The 22,500-nt window shown below is 36.5% G+C and overlaps 2 protein-coding genes across 2 annotated transcripts in view; one reads left to right on the top strand and one right to left on the bottom strand.

The window, feature by feature from the left end:
* The window catches only part of LOC310735023 (growth hormone-inducible transmembrane protein-like), a 16,331-nt gene extending 9,289 nt beyond the window's left edge, over nt 1-7,042 (bottom strand). Inside the window, exon 1 of the mRNA XM_083557604.1 lies at nt 6,938-7,042. The gene's annotated coding sequence lies outside the window, so the exon portion shown is untranslated. The remainder of the gene's footprint in view (nt 1-6,937) is intronic.
* Nucleotides 7,043-11,073: 4,031 nt separating this feature from the next.
* LOC310734975 (carbohydrate sulfotransferase 3-like) overlaps nt 11,074-22,500 on the top strand; it is a 20,561-nt gene continuing 9,134 nt past the window's right edge. Inside the window, exon 1 of the mRNA XM_083557518.1 lies at nt 11,074-11,473. The gene's annotated coding sequence lies outside the window, so the exon portion shown is untranslated. The remainder of the gene's footprint in view (nt 11,474-22,500) is intronic.

Genomic DNA, 22,500 nt, shown 5'->3' with positions numbered 1-22,500 from the left:
TCAGTAAAAACATGGTACTGTTATTATACTGTTATTATATTCTGGGGAGATGTTCTACTAGATTTAGTGGAGAAGTGTGTTAGTAAATTGAGGTACTGGAGTAGGTGAGACGGTGAGGAGGCCTGGGGGTGCAGTCAGAGTTCACATTCATTCATGTTCAAGAGGTTTATCCCTATATAGAGCAGAAGATCTTTCACCAAATCCAACCCATAGAAAGCAGATCTTCATGGAGATGACTTTGTGGACAGAGGCAATGTGATGCTGGAACAGGGATTTGGGTCTCCTAGTTATATAACTATATACACTACACGCTGCTTCCGCAAAGCACACAGCATTGTGGACGACCACACACACCCGTCACACACACTTTTTACCCTCCTGCCATCAGGAAAACGGTTCCGAAGCATTCGGGCCGCCACAACAAGACTGTGCAACAGTTTCTTTCCACAAGCCATCAGGCTACTCAACACACAGAAATGAAACGGAACTCTCACACACTCACACACACACACACACACACACACACACACACACACACACACACACACACACACACACACACACACACACACACACTCACATGTGTGTTACCGAACTGTAAAATCTTTCCTGGACTTAACACTTAACACACACTCGTCACTCATCTCAATCCATTCCACCCCCTTTCATTTATTTATTATTTATTATTCTCATCTGCTGTTTTTTTGCACATTTATCATTTATCACTATTATACTGTTTACATGCTGTTTTTTTGCACCTTCGACTGCTGCTGTATTTTTGCACTACATTGTTCTGTGTATACTCACTTCTGGGGTATAGTTTATAGTTTGTATAGTTTTTAGTCTTCTCGTACAGTACAGTATACAGTTGGGTTTTGGGTCTTGTCTTGTGTCGTCTGTCTGCACTGTCTGTCTGTCTGTCTGCACTGTCTGTCTGTCTGCACTGTCTGTCTGTCTGCACTGTCTGCACTGTCTGTCTGTCTGTCTGCACTGTCTGTCTGTCTGCACTGTCTGTCTGCACTGTCTGTCTGCACTGTCTGTCTGCACTGTCTGTCTGCACTGTCTGCACTGTTTGTCTGCATGCACTGTCTGTCTGTCTGCACTGTCTGTCTGCACTGTTTGCACTCGATGCACTTTATGTAGCTTGTGTTGTAGCTCGATGTTGTTTTGTTGTTTAGTGTAGCACCAGGGTTCGGGAGAAACGTTGTCTCGTTTTTTACTGTGTACTGTGTAAAGTAGAAATGACAATAAAAGCCTCTTGACTTGAGTTCATATATATAATAGTTATTAATGTTATTTATGTTAGAGTATTGATGTGATGTACATGTTGTAATGTTATATAATTATATTTATGTTAGAGTATTGATGTGATGTACATGTTGTAATGTTATATAATTATATTTATGTTAGAGTATTGATGTGATGTACGTGTTGTAATGTTATATGATTATATTTATGTTAGAGTATTGATGTGATGTACATGTTGTAATGTTATATAATTATATTTATGTTAGAGTATTGATGTGATGTACATGTTGTAATGTTATATAATTATATTTATGTTAGAGTATTGATGTGATGAACGTGTTGTAATGTTATATAATTATATTTATGTTAGAGTATTGATGTGATGAACGTGTTGTAATGTTATATAATTATATTTATGTTAGAGTATTGATGTGATGAACGTGTTGTAATGTTATATGATTATATTTATGTTAGAGTATTGATGTGATGAACGTGTTGTAATGTTATATGATTATATTTATGTTAGAGTATTGATGTGATGTACATGTTGTAATGTTATATAATTATATTTATGTTAGAGTATTGATGTGATGTACGTGTTGTAATGTTATATGATTATATTTATGTTGGAGTATTGATGTGATGAACGTGTTGTAATGTTATATGATTATATTTATGTTAGAGTATTGATGTGATGAACATGTTGTAATGTTATATGATTATATTTATGTTAGAGTATTGATGTGATGAACATGTTGTAATGTTATATGATTATATTTATGTTAGAGTATTGATGTGATGAACGTGTTGTAATGTTATATGATTATATTTATGTTGGAGTATTGATGTGATGAACGTGTTGTAATGTTATATGATTATATTTATGTTAGAGTATTGATGTGATGTACATGTTGTAATGTTATATAATTATATTTATGTTAGAGTATTGATGTGATGTACATGTTGTAATGTTATATGATTATATTTATGTTAGAGTATTGATGTGATGTACATGTTGTAATGTTATATAATTATATTTATGTTAGAGTATTGATGTGATGTACGTGTTGTAATGTTATATGATTATATTTATGTTGGAGTATTGATGTGATGAACGTGTTGTAATGTTATATGATTATATTTATGTTAGAGTATTGATGTGATGAACATGTTGTAATGTTATATGATTATATTTATGTTAGAGTATTGATGTGATGAACATGTTGTAATGTTATATGATTATATTTATGTTAGAGTATTGATGTGATGAACGTGTTGTAATGTTATATGATTATATTTATGTTGGAGTATTGATGTGATGAACGTGTTGTAATGTTATATAATTATATTTATGTTAGAGTATTGATGTGATGAACGTGTTGTAATGTTATATGATTATATTTATGTTAGAGTATTGATGTGATGTACGTGTTGTAATGTTATATAATTATATTTATGTTAGAGTATTGATGTGATGTACGTGTTGTAATGTTATATGATTATATTTATGTTAGAGTATTGATGTGATGTACGTGTTGTAATGTTATATAATTATATTTATGTTAGAGTATTGATGTGATGTACATGTTGTAATGTTATATGATTATATTTATGTTGGAGTATTGATGTGATGAACGTGTTGTAATGTTATATAATTATATTTATGTTAGAGTATTGATGTGATGAACGTGTTGTAATGTTATATGATTATATTTATGTTAGAGTATTGATGTGATGAACGTGTTGTAATGTTATATGATTATATTTATGTTAGAGTATTGATGCGATGTACGTGTTGTAATGTTATATAATTATATTTATGTTAGAGTATTGATGTGATGAACGTGTTGTAATGTTATATGATTATATTTATGTTAGAGTATTGATGTGATGAACGTGTTGTAATGTTATATAATTATATTTATGTTAGAGTATTGATGTGATGTACGTGTTGTAATGTTATATGATTATATTTATGTTAGAGTATTGATGTGATGTACGTGTTGTAATGTTATATAATTATATTTATGTTAGAGTATTGATGTGATGAACGTGTTGTAATGTTATATAATTATATTTATGTTAGAGTATTGATGTGATGAACGTGTTGTAATGTTATATGATTATATTTATGTTAGAGTATTGATGTGATGAACGTGTTGTAATGTTATATGATTATATTTATGTTAGAGTATTGATGTGATGAACGTGTTGTAATGTTATATAATTATATTTATGTTAGAGTATTGATGTGATGAACGTGTTGTAATGTTATATAATTATATTTATGTTAGAGTATTGATGTGATGAACATGTTGTAATGTTATATGATTATATTTATGTTAGAGTATTGATGTGATGTACATGTTGTAATGTTATATGATTATATTTATGTTAGAGTATTGATGTGATGTACGTGTTGTAATGTTATATAATTATATTTATGTTAGAGTATTGATGTGATGAACGTGTTGTAATGTTATATAATTATATTTATGTTAGAGTATTGATGTGATGAACATGTTGTAATGTTATATGATTATATTTATGTTAGAGTATTGATGTGATGTACATGTTGTAATGTTATATGATTATATTTATGTTAGAGTATTGATGTGATGTACGTGTTGTAATGTTATATAATTATATTTATGTTAGAGTATTGATGTGATGAACGTGTTGTAATGTTATATGATTATATTTATGTTAGAGTATTGATGTGATGTACATGTTGTAATGTTATATAATTATATTTATGTTAGAGTATTGATGTGATGAACGTGTTGTAATGTTATATAATTATATTTATGTTAGAGTATTGATGTAATGAACGTGTTGTAATGTTATATGATTATATTTATGTTAGAGTATTGATGTGATGAACGTGTTGTAATGTTATATAATTATATTTATGTTAGAGTATTGATGTGATGAACGTGTTGTAATGTTATATGATTATATTTATGTTAGAGTATTGATGTGATGTACGTGTTGTAATGTTATATAATTATATTTATGTTAGAGTATTGATGCGATGAACGTGTTGTAATGTTATATGATTATATTTATGTTAGAGTATTGATGTGATGAACGTGTTGTAATGTTATATAATTATATTTATGTTAGAGTATTGATGCGATGTACATGTTGTAATGTTATATGATTATATTTATGTTAGAGTATTGATGTGATGAACGTGTTGTAATGTTATATAATTATATTTATGTTAGAGTATTGATGTGATGTACATGTTGTAATGTTATATGATTATATTTATGTTAGAGTATTGATGTGATGTACATGTTGTAATGTTATATAATTATATTTATGTTAGAGTATTGATGTGATGTACATGTTGTAATGTTATATGATTATATTTATGTTAGAGTATTGATGTGATGTACGTGTTGTAATGTTATATGATTATATTTATGTTAGAGTATTGATGTGATGTACGTGTTGTAATGTTATATGATTATATTTATGTTAGAGTATTGATGTGATGTACGTGTTGTAATGTTATATGATTATATTTATGTTAGAGTATTGATGTGATGTACGTGTTGTAATGTTATATGATTATATTTATGTTAGAGTATTGATGTGATGAACGTGTTGTAATGTTATATGATTATATTTATGTTAGAGTATTGATGTGATGTACATGTTGTAATGTTATATGATTATATTTATGTTAGAGTATTGATGCGATGAACGTGTTGTAATGTTATATGATTATATTTATGTTAGAGTATTGATGTGATGAACGTGTTGTAATGTTATATAATTATATTTATGTTAGAGTATTGATGTGATGTACATGTTGTAATGTTATATAATTATATTTATGTTAGAGTATTGATGTGATGTACGTGTTGTAATGTTATATAATTATATTTATGTTAGAGTATTGATGTGATGTACGTGTTGTAATGTTATATGATTATATTTATGTTAGAGTATTGATGTGATGTACGTGTTGTAATGTTATATAATTATATTTATGTTAGAGTATTGATGTGATGAACGTGTTGTAATGTTATATGATTATATTTATGTTAGAGTATTGATGTGATGTACATGTTGTAATGTTATATGATTATATTTATGTTAGAGTATTGATGCGATGAACGTGTTGTAATGTTATATGATTATATTTATGTTAGAGTATTGATGCGATGAACGTGTTGTAATGTTATATGATTATATTTATGTTAGAGTATTGATGTGATGTACATGTTGTAATGTTATATAATTATATTTATGTTAGAGTATTGATGTGATGTACGTGTTGTAATGTTATATGATTATATTTATGTTAGAGTATTGATGTGATGTACGTGTTGTAATGTTATATGATTATATTTATGTTAGAGTATTGATGTGATGTACGTGTTGTAATGTTATATAATTATATTTATGTTAGAGTATTGATGTGATGTACGTGTTGTAATGTTATATAATTATATTTATGTTAGAGTATTGATGTGATGTACGTGTTGTAATGTTATATGATTATATTTATGTTAGAGTATTGATGTGATGTACGTGTTGTAATGTTATATAATTATATTTATGTTAGAGTATTGATGCGATGTACGTGTTGTAATGTTATATAATTATATTTATGTTAGAGTATTGATGCGATGTACGTGTTGTAATGTTATATAATTATATTTATGTTAGAGTATTGATGCGATGTACGTGTTGTAATGTTATATAATTATATTTATGTTAGAGTATTGATGTGATGTACGTGTTGTAATGTTATATGATTATATTTATGTTAGAGTATTGATGTGATGAACGTGTTGTAATGTTATATGATTATATTTATGTTAGAGTATTGATGTGATGAACGTGTTGTAATGTTATATAATTATATTTATGTTAGAGTATTGATGTGATGAACATGTTGTAATGTTATATGATTATATTTATGTTAGAGTATTGATGTGATGTACATGTTGTAATGTTATATGATTATATTTATGTTAGAGTATTGATGTGATGAACGTGTTGTAATGTTATATGATTATATTTATGTTAGAGTATTGATGTGATGTACATGTTGTAATGTTATATAATTATATTTATGTTAGAGTATTGATGTGATGAACGTGTTGTAATGTTATATGATTATATTTATGTTAGAGTATTGATGTGATGTACATGTTGTAATGTTATATGATTATATTTATGTTAGAGTATTGATGTGATGAACGTGTTGTAATGTTATATAATTATATTTATGTTAGAGTATTGATGTGATGTACGTGTTGTAATGTTATATAATTATATTTATGTTAGAGTATTGATGTGATGAACGTGTTGTAATGTTATATAATTATATTTATGTTAGAGTATTGATGTGATGAACGTGTTGTAATGTTATATAATTATATTTATGTTAGAGTATTGATGTGATGAACGTGTTGTAATGTTATATAATTGTGTAATGTTATATAATTGTGTAATGTTATATAATTGTGTAATGTTATATAATTGTGTAATAAGTATTTAATATAAAAAGTAAACGTGTATTGCTACACCGCTAAATTCATGCTAGCGTATCTCGGCTAGTTCACGGTCGCACTTAAAAGCTCAAAAACAAATGAATATGTAAAGATGTTTCTGTTCAAATGTGTGTTTATGTGATAATAAAATCTGAATATAATAATAAACTCACCGGCAGGTAACACGAGTCTCTTCACCTTCACTGCGCGACTCACACTTGACGCAACGCGAAGGAAATTTCCTGAAAGTTCTAACCGGAAGTTGTCATAGTGCCCCGCGCAGTGCACTATGGGAGTTGGCGTTCGTTGGTAAACGTGAACGATGGATTGAGAGACACATACATGTTCCTTTAATTTCTAAGCAACACACATTCGGTGATGTAACTGTCTGAAGAGTTCCTTTGACCAAACAAATCTATAATAATAAACTTTATTCTCAGTGAAAATCCTCTGTTATCATGAAGAACAGCTTTCCACACTCTCAACATCCGGACACTTTGTTTCTCCAAAGGTTCAGCTGAAATACTTTGCTGTGTCTCTTGTAAAAGCTCATAGATGTTCTTCACTAGTTGGAGACTTCTTTTCGTCTCAGAGCAGTTCGGTAGGATTGAGGTGCGGTGACTGGGCAGGTGGTTCCATGATAGATGTCACTCCAGACGTCTGTCTGCTCTCTAAATAACATGTACAGAACTCAGATGTGTGCTTCATCTCATCGTCTTCTTGTACGCTAAAGTCGGTTCCAACGAGCCGCAGAAGAGATGAACCTGCATGGTGTTGAAGTGTGGACTGTGTTCGTGTTGGTTCACTTTCACTTTTAGGAATCTTCTCTGCTCCAAAACAACCTCAAACCATGAAACTTCTACCTCCATGTGTGAGCGTGGGGGTGAGGAGATCTGATCACATCTCTCCTGTTCGCCATCTCACTCAGCTGCTAGCTTGTATTTGTTGTTGATTTTTTTTTATATATTTGTGTGATGTTTCTGCTCCAAAATGAGTTACAAGCTACAGAAATGATCCGATTTTGGATGAAGGGTTTTATTTGTATGTGTTTTGATTGTGCTGATGATCAGACAGGAAGGAAATGTACTTCATTACTGTACTTAAGTAGCTTTTTTTCACGTTTGTGTAATTTACTGAAATATTTCCGTTTGGGGAGAATTTTACAAATTACAGCACAAATCAAACAAACTTCCATCAGTCACTGAGGAACTCCAACAAAACAGCAGTAAAATCTGAAGAGAGAAAACAGTAGAGCAGAAGATCTGAACACAGTCTCAGATAAAAACAGAGTCACGTTGAGCAGCTCCAGACTCCAGACTCCAGACTCAGAGCACACGAGCTGAATATAGAGACGTGGAGACACAGAAAAACATGTCCACCACAGGACCAGATCGTGTCCACGTGTGAAGCGCTGAAGAATGAGGAGAAACTGTTAGAACACTGTTAGAACACCAGGAGTGCAGTGTGTCAGCAGCACTGAAGAGAAAACACTCGATCTGCTCTGAGCTGAAGTCTCAAATACATCAGATCAACTCAGCACTTTATATTACAGTCACACATCACTTTATTCTCTTTACATTTACATTCACTTCTATGGATAATTTGCTTTTCATTCATATAAATATTTGTTTACGCTGTGCTTCATTTCTGTTTTATACACTATATTTCCAGAAGAGAAGAGAAGAGAAGAGAAGAGAAGAGAAGAGAAGAGAAGAGAAGAGAAGAGAAGAGAAGAGAAGAGAAGTGGGGAAATTTCACTGTTGCTGTTGAAAAAAAGGAATGAGAAATATGAAAGATAATAGAGTTTATATTATATATTATATTATATACACAACACAATGTATAAATACAAAAAAGAGGAGAGAGAGAGAGAGAGAGAGAGAGAGAGAGAGAGAGAGAGAGAGAGAGAGAGAGAGAGAAAGAAATATATATATAGAGAGAGGGAGAGAGAGAGAGAGAGAGAGAGGGGGGGGAGAGGAGAGAGAGAGAGAGAAAGAGAGAGAGAGAGACAGAGAGAGGGGGGGAAGAGAGAGAGGAGAGAGAGAGGAGAGAGCGAGAGAGAGAGGGGGGGGAGAGGAGAGAGAGAGAGAGAGAGAAAGAGAGAGAGAGAGAGACAGAGAGAGGGGGGGAAGAGAGAGAGGAGAGAGAGAGGAGAGAGCGAGAGCGAGAGAGAGAGAGAGAGAGAGCGAGAGCGAGAGCGAGAGAGAGAGCGAGAGCGAGAGAGAGAGAGAGAGAGAGAGAGCGAGAGCGAGAGAGAGAGCGAGAGCGAGAGAGAGAGAGAGAGAGAGAGAGAGAAAGAACATTATAGACCATTTAAAGGATGTAAAGAAGAAGAGGATTATTATTTACATCCTTTAAATGGATCAGATCATTCTTCTCCTCTGTCCTCTACATTTGCCTCTTTCACACCAACTACCTGCATGTCTCCACTCACTACTAGAGTCTCACTGTACTAGAACTTCAAATAAGATCTGGAGATGATACAGGGAGAAGAGTGATTTGGAGGGGGGGGGGGGCAGTGAGACTCACGTATAAAGCCACGTGCATTCGATCATAATTTGGGATTGTTTGGGTGTGTGGATTAGGTGAAGTGTGTAACCTTGCTGTGGTGGAACAGTGTGTGTGTATGTGTGTGTGTGTGTGTGTGTGTGTGTGTGTGTGTGTGTGTGTGTGTGTGTGTGTGTGTGTGAGGGGGTCTGAATGCTCCATCACGCAGGCTGACGTGAAACGTGTAACGTGTAACGTGTAACGCTACTCTTTGATTTGATTTGATATAAAACTTCTTTTTGCTCTTCAGCGTACTTTAGTTGCTGTCACTCTGCAGATCTCCTGAATTAAACCCTTTAGTGATTTTCATACTTCACTTCCTCTCTTTTCACCCAAAACCCTGGTCTCTGGTACCATCTCAACATCTCACACAGTCCTCACTCTGCTCCACCATCTTACAGTTCACACCATCAATGCAACACCACACATTAGAGCCTGAAGACCACAGCTGGGGGTTTTCACAGCCTTGTGTTCATGTTCTTCAGCTGTTGGACATCCAGCTGAACCTCTGGAAGACAATAGACTCTGGTGATGACAATGGTGGAGGTGGTGATGATAATTGTGATGATGGTGATGGTGGTAAAGAGGATGATGGTGGTGGTGACGATGATTGTGATGATGATGAAGATGATGATGGTAATGCTGATTGTGATAATGATGATGATTGTGATGGTGGTGAAGATGGTGGAGTTGGTTGTAATGATGATTGTGATGATGATGATGATGATGATGATGATTATGGCGGTGATGATGGTGGTGGTGAAGATGATGGTGGTGGTGGTGGTGGTACTGATGATGATTGTCATGATGATGAAGAGGATGGTGATGATGATTGTGATGATGGTGATGGTGGTGGTGATGATGATTCTGATGATGGTGGTGAGGATGATGGTGGTAGTGATGATGATGATTGTGGTTGTGAAGATGATTGTGATGATGGTGATGATGATGGTGGTGATGATGATGATGATGATTGTCATGATAATGATGAAGATGATGATGGTGCTGATGGTGATTGTGTTGATGATGATGATGATGATGATGATGATGATGATGGTGATAATGATTGTGATCGTGGTGATGATGGTGGTGGTGGTGGTGGTGGTGGTGGTGGTGGTGATGATGATTGTGATGATGGTGATGATGATGGTGGTGGTGATGATGATTGTGATGATAAAGATGATGATGGTGAAGATGATGAGGTTTGAAAACTCTTTCTCACAATTCCGCAATAACATCTAATATTGTTTCACATCTCAATAACTTCTGTTTGAAATGTTTTGTGACTCTCCTGAGAATAATACACTTATTTAAGTCTACACACACACACACACACACACACACACACACAGGCCGGAGCTAATACTGTTAGCAGTCGATGTGAATAGTGTAATTACGGAGTTTTCCCTCTGGAACAGATCTTTTGAGGAACATATCTGAGGTAAATGTTGGTGGTTTGGATTATTTTACATAATCATCATTAAGCCTATTCACAGTACAATGGGGGACCATGTTCCAGTTGCCTAGCAACCACAATCACTAGAAACACTTTTCACTTTTTATATTTAAGTCGGAATGTGCGTCACTTCCTGATTCATTAACATATTTATATTTATAAACATCATCACTCCGGAAACCAAAAGCAAAACTGAGACGCTGACTGAGTGGGCGTGGCTCCGAGGTCACGCATCCTTCAAAGCGCGAACACGCCCCACAACCCCCCCCCCCCTTGTAGTAGTGGGCTGTACCACGTGACTAGGCGCTAGGCTTTAACTCCGAGGTTCGCGGGAGCGCGCGTTGATTCGGGAGCCGCAGTCGCGATCCGCGTGTACGGGAACGCGCTTCTGGATTTTTCTCGCTTTTTATATATTCTGCTGGAAGAAACACTTTCAGGAATTATTCAGAAGTGGCTTTAATGTGACCATACACACACACACGCCAAGAGTGTGTGTGTGTGTGTGTGTGTGTGTGTGTGTGTGTGTGTGTGTGTGTGTGTGTGTGTTTTATTGCGCTCCATTATAAGGATGAGCTGATTGATGCCCATGTGATGGATCAAACACACACGCACACATTTTGGGAATGATGGAGAACCTGTTATAGGAATATCAGACAAACTTCCAAGCCTGGAGTGTGAGCAGGACATCATCTTCACAGCACACATGGTAAAACCATTTATCTGTTATTTTATCCCTTACTGTTTTTATTGTTTATTTATTTATTGTTCAGTTTATTGATCACGCAATGAAGATCTAACACCTCCTCTGACCTGGATGAGGAGCGCTTTAATCCAAATTGACTCTTCACTTTTTTTCACATTTTTATCCTGAATTATTGCACATTATTCAGAAACCTGGAAAAAATAACACACAATAAACCCACAAACATGTGCCTTATACACACACACACACACACACACACACACACACACACACACACACACACACACACACACACACACACACACCATACCTCCTTAAAGATGTTTAGAACACTGGATTTCTCACACGTTCCTGATATTAAAAAAGGAAAGAATGTGGATTTTCTTCTACACACACGAGAACAAAGGGATCTTCAGTGTTTTAGATGAAAACAAGATGAAAAACAAAATCTTTCTGAAAAATAGGTTTTATTTTCTACATTGTCTTAGAACAAAGAGTTCTTCCAAGGTTCCTTATTTGTTTTTTAAGGGTTCTTAATGTTTTTGCTCCTGACAAACGGTTTCTACTTTATACACTCTGTACAGTGTATTAGAACACAGGTTCTTCATGGGTTCCTTGATGGTTTTTCAAGGCTTCATTGTATCTAAGTTTCTCAAAAGGGGTTCTGCGTTGCACACACTTTACAGTCTCTTAGAACAAAGGGGTTCTTCAAGGGTTCCTTAATCGTTCTTCAATGGTTCAGTGGATTATAAAATGTTTCTTGGTTACTAAATAGTGTTCTGCGTACAGTGCTTTAGAACAAAGGGTTCTTTAAGGGTTCCTTGATGGTTTTTAAAATATTCTTCAATTCTTCTTTAGATGACAAATAAGTCGTAGTTCCTGAAATAAGCTTTCTACTTCATACACTTTGTACAATGTAATAGAACACAGGGTTCTTCAAGGGTTCCTTAATAGTTTTTTAAGGGTTCAATGTGTTTTAGTATAAAAAAAAAAAAAAAAGGGTTCTGCGTCACTCTGCACAGTGTCTTAGAACCATGAAGGTTTCTTCATGGTTTCCTTGATGCGCTCAGCTGATGCTTTAAGGGTTCCACCAGAGGTTAAACATCTGAAAGAATATTAGGGATAAAAATGGGTTTTTCAGTTTTCAGATTTGGAAGAAAGAGGAACGTTCACCAGTGTTTTCTAATCACAGCCTGGTTTCCTTCACGCATTTCTGCTTTTTTCTCACATTTCTTTTGTTATATGTTCATTTCACGAGAGAGTGCAGTAAGAACCTTCAGCATCTCTACACACTTGCTCACTCGGTTTTCTCCAGCGTGGAGACAGAGAGAGCCCTCTCAGGGGAACGAATGCCATTAAACCCCCATCACTCTCTCACACTCTTACTCCCCTCTTTCTTCTCTTTCTCCATCCCCCTGCCCCCCTGGTGTCACTTTATTTCCTCTTTACACTCACTACCTCCATTGTAACCCCCCCCCCCCCCTTTTCACGAGGGTTAAATTGTGTCGTTTACCCCAGGGGGAGCGTTTCGCATTGCAGATGTTCAGCGAGAGAAGCGTGAAGTCTTTCAGAACCTAATGAAGGTTGTGAATTTCAAAACGCACCCTGAGAGCTGATGTTCTCTGTCAAGGAATAAATAAATAAATACACAAATCCAGCACCATGAAGATCTGCTTTCCATGGGTTGGAGGTGTGTGGAAGATCTTCTGATATTGAGCTCCAACCCTATTGTACACCTTTGTGATGAATGTGAACGCTGACGACTGCACCCCAGACCTCCTCACCTTCTCAACTACAGCACTACCGGACTTTACTAACACCACTGTGTCTGAATAAATCTCCACAAAATCTCCACAAAGTCTAGAGGAACATCTTCCTGAGGAGTGGAGGAAATATAAGAGCAAATTGGAACACCTTAGCTTTGATGAAGCCATAATCAACCTTCTACATGCTCTTAACGTTCTCGGTTAAAAGCCGTTATTTTGAAGCGCTATCTCCAGACCACGCACACACACACACACACACACACACACACACACACACACACACACACACACACACACTGCATGCTGTGTAATCTCGGGCTGTTAGCGTGCTGTGTAATCATCTCAGACACACACGCTCCTCTACAGCCTCGTAAACACTGCAGTGTGACAGAGTTTCCACATGAGAGCTGGAAGAAGAACCCAAGCTGGGAATCGTGAAGGTTTCATGTGTCACTTTTTTCATCTACGGTTATGAACTAGTTAAGCCCCGCCCACTTCACATATCCAAAAAAAGTTTTCCTGATGTACTTAGTATAGACTAAAGTATTGGGACACTTTCCCACCCGACAGGTACACAGTTGTGTGGGACGTCTTTGGATGCTGGAGCATGACATTTTCCTTAAACTTGAACTAGGAGACCCAAACATGATCCAGCATGACATTTGTGGACAAAGCCAGCTCCATGAAGATACATAGTTTGGAAGATGTGGAAGATCTTCTGCTATTGATCTCCAGACCTATTGAACAGCGTTGGGATGATTGTGAACACAGACCTGACTTTACCAACGCTCTTGTAGCTGAATGAATCTCCACAAAATCTAGTGGAACATCTTCCCAGAAGAGTGGAGCTCATTATAACAGCAAACATGGAATGGGATGTTCAAAAAGAAGCAGTTCAGGTGTCCACACCTGTACAGTGTTTGAGTTATATGACTAGAGGTGATGAATTCTCCTAAACGTTCCAGCTGTGACAGTAGCACAGTGCAATGCTGATGCGCTCGTTCTAACGCCGTTTCCATAGCAACACCAGATGTTTGTTATGGGAGGTGTTTGTTACGGAACATTGAAAAAAGAGGTCTCCAGTGTCGGACTGTTTTATAACTTTTAAGGAAGAAAAAGCAGTGTTTTGGTGTCTTATTATAATAATAAAGAGTAATAAAGAGTAATAAAGAGTAATGAAGGGAGGCTGTTGATGAAATGTGTGTTTATAGCTGCTGTAACGTAAGTGAGAACAGGAAGTGAAGTTTCTGCTAAAAAGCTTTAGAATAGAAGACACACAGCATCATTACTTTCAATGGCTACATGATGTACGTTTTGGATCTTACAGGCAGCTTTAACCGTGCAACACACACACACACACACACACACACACACACACACACACACACAGACCGCAGAAACACACTTCAGGTTCTGTGTTTCAGACACATTGATGTGTTCCCTAGATAAGGAAGTGACAGAGATGTGATGTGGTAGAATGAATACAATTGAGCTGCAGAAAGTTTCCTCTGTGTGTGTGTGTGTGTGTGTGTGTGTGTGTGTGTGTGTGTGTGTGTGTGTGTGTGTGTTTGTGTGAGTGGGTGTGTGAGACAGCAGCAAAATCACACAGTTTTGAATTTCTGTTGCGCAACATTGGACTGTTTCCAGTGTAGTCATGTCTGAGAAAAATGCCTTAATTCTGAATCACAGGAAATCTTAATCACACATACACATAATAACAAGTAAAAATGACTTCCGACTATTCTTTTTTTTTTTGCATATTTGTTACACCTAAATTATGACTGCGTTTTAGTGCTATGTAAAAAAAAATAGATAAATAGAAGATTACAAGAATAAAGTCAAAATATTTTGAGAATAATATCAAAATTGCAATAAATAATTAATTCATTAATAATTATTGTAAAAATTATGAGAATAAATATTATATATTTTAAGAATATTTATTATTGTATATATTATTTGTATATATATATATATATATATATATATATATATATATATATATATATATATATATATATATATATATATATATATATATATACAGTGAGGAAAATAAGTATTTGAACATGCTGCTATTTTGCAAGTTCTCCCACTTAGAAATCATGGAGGGGTCTGAAATTGTCATCGTAGGTGCATGTCCACTGTGAGAGACATAATCTAAAAAAAAAAAACAGAAATCACAATGTATGATTTTTAAACTACAGTGGAACCCGGTTATGTCGATGTCCTAGGGGGTCGCCAAAAAGCATCGAGATAACCGATGATCGAGATAAACGAAAATCAAAATGGCGGCAGTATATTAACGTGCTTGAAATTTCTTTATGTACATGATGTGCGTTAATAAATGAGAATGTACATGCACGTGTTTTTGAAGGGTTTTTTTTTACACAACAGCGTTGCCGCGATTTGTTTAATGAAGTCATGCTATAAAAATACATACAGTACATGTTTATCTGTCAGGAATCCACCTGCCACGCCCCCTTCAGCCCCCTTCAGCGTGGCAGGTGTTTTCTCGGCCGCTTTCTCTGAAGCTCCCGGCTTTAATCGCGCACATCTGGTGCTCGTTTATCATCACCAGCTCCTATTTAAACTTCCACACTCTCACTGTCCGTTATTGGTGGTATATGTTGGTTCACGGCGGTCGTTGTTATCGCTCATGCGTATCCCGGTACGTGTCTTCCCACCGGCACTCTCACACCGGCTGCTCTTTTCTTCCCAAAGCGCACCGCGGATTCCCCCCCGATCCTGCCTGTGTTCATTCTATGCTTTTGCTCATCCCACTTTCCGCGCCGCCAAGCGCGGCTTCGCCTCCCGTTCATCGCATAACATTTAACAACAAAAGGCACATGTGCACTAACTAACAGCAGAGATTCACCAGTATACAATACAAGACCTGGAGCAGCTGGAAGGTTTGATTTTTCCGCCACTTCCGCGAGTTCTTCTGCGCTGCACCGAGATAACCGACGTTAAATGGCAAATTTTTTCCCCCCCGACATAACCGATAAAAAATGCTTAGAAAAAGCGAGAATTTGCCAGTTCCACTTCAAAAACGTCGACTTAATAGGGTTGTCGAGGGAACCGAGGGCAAGATAACCGGGTTCCACTGTATTTATTTGTATGATACAGCTGCAGATAAGTATTTGAACACCTGAGAAAGTCAATGTTAATATTTGGTACAGGAGCCTTTGTTTGCAATTACAGAGGTGAAACGTTTCCTGTAGTTTTTCACCAGGTTTGCACACACTGCAGGAGGGATTTTGGCCCACTCCTCCACACAGATCTTCTCTAGATCAGTCAGGTTTCTGGCCTGTCGCTGAGAAACACGGAGTTTGAGCTCCCTCCAAAGATTCTCTATTGGGTTTAGGTCTGGAGACTGGCTAGACCACGCCAGAACCTTGATATGCTTCTTACAGAGCCACTCCTTGGTTATCCTGGCTGTGTGCTTCAGGTCATTGTCATGTTGGAAGACCCAGCCTCGACCCATCTTCAATGCTCTAACTGAGGGAAGGAGGTTGTTTCACCAAAATCTCGCAATACATGGCCCCGGTCATCCTCTCCTTAATACAGTGCAGTCGCCCTGTCCCATGTGCAGAAAAACACCCCCAAAGCATGATGCTACCACCCCCATGCTTCACAGTAGGGATGGTGTTCTTGGGATGGTACTCATCATTCTTCTTCCTCCAAACACGTTTAGTGGAATTATGACCCAAAAGTTCTATTTTGGTCTCATCTGACCACATGACTTTCTCCCATGACTCCTCTGGATCATCCAAATGGTCATTGGCAAACTTAAGACGAGCCTGGACATGTGCTGGTTTAAGCAGGGGAACCTTCCGTGCCATGCATGATTTCAAACCATGATGTCTTAGTGTATTACCAACAGTAACCTTGGAAACGGTGGTCCCAGCTCTTTTCAGGTCATTGACCAGCTCCTCCCATGTAGTTCTGGGCTGATTTCTCACCTTCCTTAGGATCATTGAGACCCCACGAGGTGAGATCTTGCATGGAGCCCCAGTCCGAGGGAGATTGACAGTCATGTTTAGCTTCTTCCATTTTCTAATGATTGCTCCAACAGTGGACCTTTTTTCACCAAGCTGCTTGGCAATTTCCCCGTAGCCCTTTCCAGCCTTGTGGAGGTGTACAATTTTGTCTCTAGTGTCTTTGGACAGCTCTTTGGTCTTGGCCATGTTAGTAGTTGGATTCTTACTGATTGTATGGGGTGGACAGGTGTCTTTATGCAGCTAACGACCTCAAACAGGTGCATCTAATTTAGGATAATAAATGTAGTGGAGGTGGACATTTTAAAGGCAGACTAACAGGTCTTTGAGGGTCAGAATTCTAGCTGATAGACAGGTGTTCAAATACTTATTTGCAGCTGTATCATACAAATAAATAGTTTAAAAATCATATATTGTGATTTCTGGATTTTTTTTTTTTAGATTATGTCTCTCACAGTGGACATGCACCTACGATGACAATTTCAGACCCCTCCATGATTTCTAAGTGGGAGAACTTGCAAAATAGCTGGGTGTTTAAATACTTATTTTCCTCACTATATATATATATATATATATATATATATATATATATATATATATATATATATATATATATATATATATATATATATATATATATATATACAGTACAGACCAAACGTTTGGACACACCTTCTCATTCAAAGAGTTTTCTTTATTTTCATGACTATGTAAATTGTAGAGTCACACTGAAGGCATCAAGGGCTATTTGACCAAGAAGGAGAGTGATGGGGTGCTGCGCCAGATGATCTGGCCTCCACAGTCACCGGACCTGAACCCAATCGAGATGGTTTAGGGGTGAGCTGGACCGCAGAGTGAAGGCAAAAGGGCCAACAAGTGCCAAGCATCTCTCTGGGAACTCCTTCAAGACTTTTGGAAGACCATTTCAGGTGACTACCTCTTGAAGCTCATCAAGAGAATGGCAAGAGTGTGCAAAGCAGTAATCAAAGCAAAAGGTGGCTACTTTGAAGAACCTACAATATGACATTTTTCAGTTGTTTCACACTTTTTTGTTATGTATATAATTCCATATATAATTCCACATGTGTTCATTCATAGTTTTGATGCCTTCAGTGTGAATCTACAATTTTCATAGTCATGAAAATAAAGAAAACTGTATATATATATATATATAATTATTATTTTTGTATCCCTATTTTTATACTTATAGTTATATTCTATTTCTGTTTATATGTTCTAATAAGCATTTCATTTCATTTCATACTCTTTATAAATGTGTAAGTGACAAATAAAATTGTATTTGATTTTAATAAAGATTAAATATTACGAGAATAAAGTCGAAATTAAGTCGAAACTACAACAATAGTCTATGTTATAGAATATTATATATATATTTATAGTTTTTATACTATATATTTTCCTTTTATTTATTGAATTTTTAGATTCTGTTTCCAGAATAAATATAAAATATTTTAGGAATAAAGTGGAAGCAATACGAGAATAAAGAATCAGTAAGGAAGTTCTTTGATATAATCAGTAAATGGACACTGCAAAAGACGAAGAATTTCCTTAATGCTAAATCCAAACCTAAAGTTGATTCAACCAAATCATCTGCCTCAATTTTATACAAAACAGCAAAATGTTTCTTACAATTCTGTGATTTTTCTCAAAATACTGCCACATTCTCGCATTGCTGCGGCTTTAATCTCGTAAGTTTGACTTTTTTTAAAACATGGCTTTAAACCGCCGTCGTGCCCAAATGATTCAGATTAATAATTCAATATCAAATATTTATATTTCCCAAAGATAACACAAATAAATACAAATTCATTTCAGTGTTTTAATAATAATTTTTTTTTATTAAGGCAAAAAAGCTGTTTTGAACTTGTTTTGATCGGTGATATGTGGTTTCTACTTCATGTCGAGTCAAGAAGCTTTTATTGTCATTTCAACCAAATAAATCTGATGCAGTACACAGTGAAATAAAACAAGGTTCCTCAAGAACCCTGGAGCCACATAGAACAACATAAAGCTACATAATAGAAACACAGAGTTAAGGACTAGTAGGTGTCCTCGCCACGTAAAGTGCATCGTGTGCAGCCTGGTGCAAACAGTACAGACAGTCAGTGCAGGACAACACAAGACACTGCAGGACAAATACACAGAACACAAAATAGCGCCACCAGTAAACCTGCTGTGTATTACACAGTGCAGTGTGTAAAAGAGAACTGAGTACAGGAGTGAACATGTAATGCAACAAAATGTAAACAAAATGGTTTATGCAAAAAAACCAGCATGTAAACAGTAAACAGTTTGTAATAATGAAGTAGAAGACGTGGATGTGTGACGTGACTACGAGTGTGTGTTGAGTTGTACAGATCAGTCACACAGTTGTGTGTGTGTGTGTGTGTGTGTGTGTGCATGAGTTTCAGTTCATATTCAGTTTCATACAGTTCAGATTTAGAGAGAATGAAGAAATGAGCTGGACTTCATGCACCAGTTTGGGACAGAAGACAGAAGGCCTCACTGACTCTTAGCTTTGGATAGAATGATAAAGAAAGGCACGACCTCAGTTCCTCAGGTCTCGTTTTATTTGCGTTATTCTGAGTGATGGTGTTTATGGAAAGGTTTTTGGGTAAATACGTGTTTCTAAAGTGAGATGTGTAAAGCCGTGCCAGGGTGGGACGCCCAAGTGAGTTATTTCTGAATGCCATTTGGCTGGAGAGACTGGCCCTGAGGTCGGGATATATAATTAAGGAGCTACAGTCTGCTAGTGGACCGGGCGAAAGTTTCAGCAGCACATGGTTCAGGGGAGATAATTTTTCAGGAGCATTTTTTTGGAAAGGTCTACACTGAAAAGCATTTCCTGTCGTTATAGAATATTGTGTATAGAGATTTGTATAGAAAGTCCTGCTGGCTAAATATGGACATCATGTGAACGACTTTATGTTCAGACGAAATGCAGATAAAAAGCTGGAAATTTAACTTGAAGCAAGTCTTTTTTATTTCCCTCACTTTACTGAATGTTAATGTTAAGTAGCGCTAAGGCTACAGTTTTAGCTATAGAGCAACATTAGCATTAGGATTAACATTGGCAACTTTAATTGGCTTAGAAATTAAAGCTCATGCTAATACTAGCGCATGTATGCGTATGGGAGTTTTTCCTTCACCACAGTCTCCATCGACTTGTTCATCAGGGACAAACTTACACTTATAAGGAACATCTTCATTTTTTTATCACCACAGTATCTGTGTAAAGCTGCTCTGAGACGATGTTCATTGTTAAAAGCTCAAAACAAATAAACATGAATTGAATTGAATGTATGCTAATTTTTAAATAAGACGTCTTATAAGGCATATCTGTGATATTGTATTTGTAAATTGTTTGTAACTGTTTTGTGTTTTTATTGTATGGAAGGTGTAATTGACTGTCATGTGAGGTGCCATTAAATAAAATGTATTCTTTTATTATTAGTTAAAACACAAAGCAATTAACAGCAATGTAAAACACTGCACAAACAATAAGAAGTATGTCTACAATATACACTATGAGGTTGTGTCAAAAAGTTTGGCTGCTGATGGTGTAACTGGTGATGTTCTGACCCACGTGCGTTCCAACGTCTGCGCATTCATCACGGACTGTGAGTTAGAACAAAGAGCAAACGTAAAATCTGACACATAGACGTTTCACGTGACATACGTTTGACACACGCCGACCCTGAGCCGAGTCGTTTAAGGTGTTCGAGTGGCACATGAGCTTCAAGAGCAGAAGAACATCGCTGGACGATGAATTGAGATCAGGAAGACCTTCAACGAGCTCAACCACCGAAAATTGTTTGGCAATTCGTGCATGATGATCGTCGAAGTCTCGAAACTTTACTCAAAAGTAAACAGGTCGAGTCTTGAAACGTTTTGATATCACCTCGTATCACTGATTTCCAGCCTAAAACGATGATTTTATAATCAGTAAACAGACACTGAATTTATTCAGAAAAGAAATCCGACAAACACTGAGGAAATCACCTCTTTTGAGCAGTCTGAAGGATATCGATGTAACATCTGTGTGCTATTGGAGGAGGAGATGTTTCTCAAGAGACTAGGAGGATGATGATGGAAGAAATCAACCCTGATGATCTAAATTTTTTTTTGAAGGTGGCACTAAAATGACGTCGTAGCAAACAGTAAAAACGAATAAGAGTAAGAACGACACCCGAGACACCAAGTTCAACTAATCTTTATGTTCTGGCAAGTTCGGTTCTTGAAACACACATGTGGATGTGATTAGTGTAGCAGGAGGAGCTGTGTGAGATTACTGTGTGTCCATTTATACGTCACATTCATACAAGAAACCACAATAGTTTTGTCGATGGCACTGTACACTGGCCCGTGAGTGTGCAGACTGCGGGATATTAAAAGACTGGCTGTAGTTCCTTTGGTCTTATTTACTAGTGTTGAACAGTAATGAAGTAAATGTAATGCGTTTATGTACTTAAACAGCTTTTTCTCATTTTTTTTCCATTCAGGGAGATTTTTATTTTTGCGGAATAAATAAATGCTCATTTGTAGGTAACATGGTAACGTAGGAAAGCAGGAAGTGACGTCACTGAACTCTTATTGTATGAAAAGTCTGAACTGCACGTTCCACAGAAAAACATTAGGAGATCTGGAGATAAGGTTATTTTATTTTGCCAACTTTTAGGGCCGATGGAATTTTCCTGATGGTGTATTTTAGTACTCTGAGGAAACAAGGCTTGGAAGAGGCACTGTGTGTGTGTATGTGTGTGTGTGTGTGTGTGTGTGTGTGTGTGTGTGTGTGTGTGTGTGTGTGGGACACAGGTGCTACTTGGCGAGTGCTGGATGTTTGTGCAGCGATTCCTTTCAGGACAGGAAGAAAAGTCAAAGCCTCCCTGTTTAACGTTCTCATGTCGGTGTGAAAGTACACAAACCTGCAGCAGAAGTTTCCACACAGAGTTCTCAAACAGAGACCATACACACACATACACACACACACACACACACACACACACACACACACACACACACACACACACACACACACGCACAGACGGAGCAAAGAAATGAGCTAAAACCACTTCAGCACAGACGATGTTTATTAAGCAACCGCGCAGCAGGTATTTTTGTGAAAAGACACGAGTGTATTGTAGAGGAATAAATAAAAATCCATTCAAGTAAAAAACGTCTGAAAGACCTTACACAGTGGGGTTTTCTTCTCAGAACGTCCTGCAGTGTGGCTGCAAAAGTA

Source organism: Silurus aristotelis (assembly GCF_946808225.1).
Source record: "Silurus aristotelis genome assembly, chromosome: 12".
Classification (NCBI taxonomy): domain Eukaryota; kingdom Metazoa; phylum Chordata; class Actinopteri; order Siluriformes; family Siluridae; genus Silurus; species Silurus aristotelis.
This window is presented reverse-complemented; position numbering and strand designations above follow the sequence as displayed.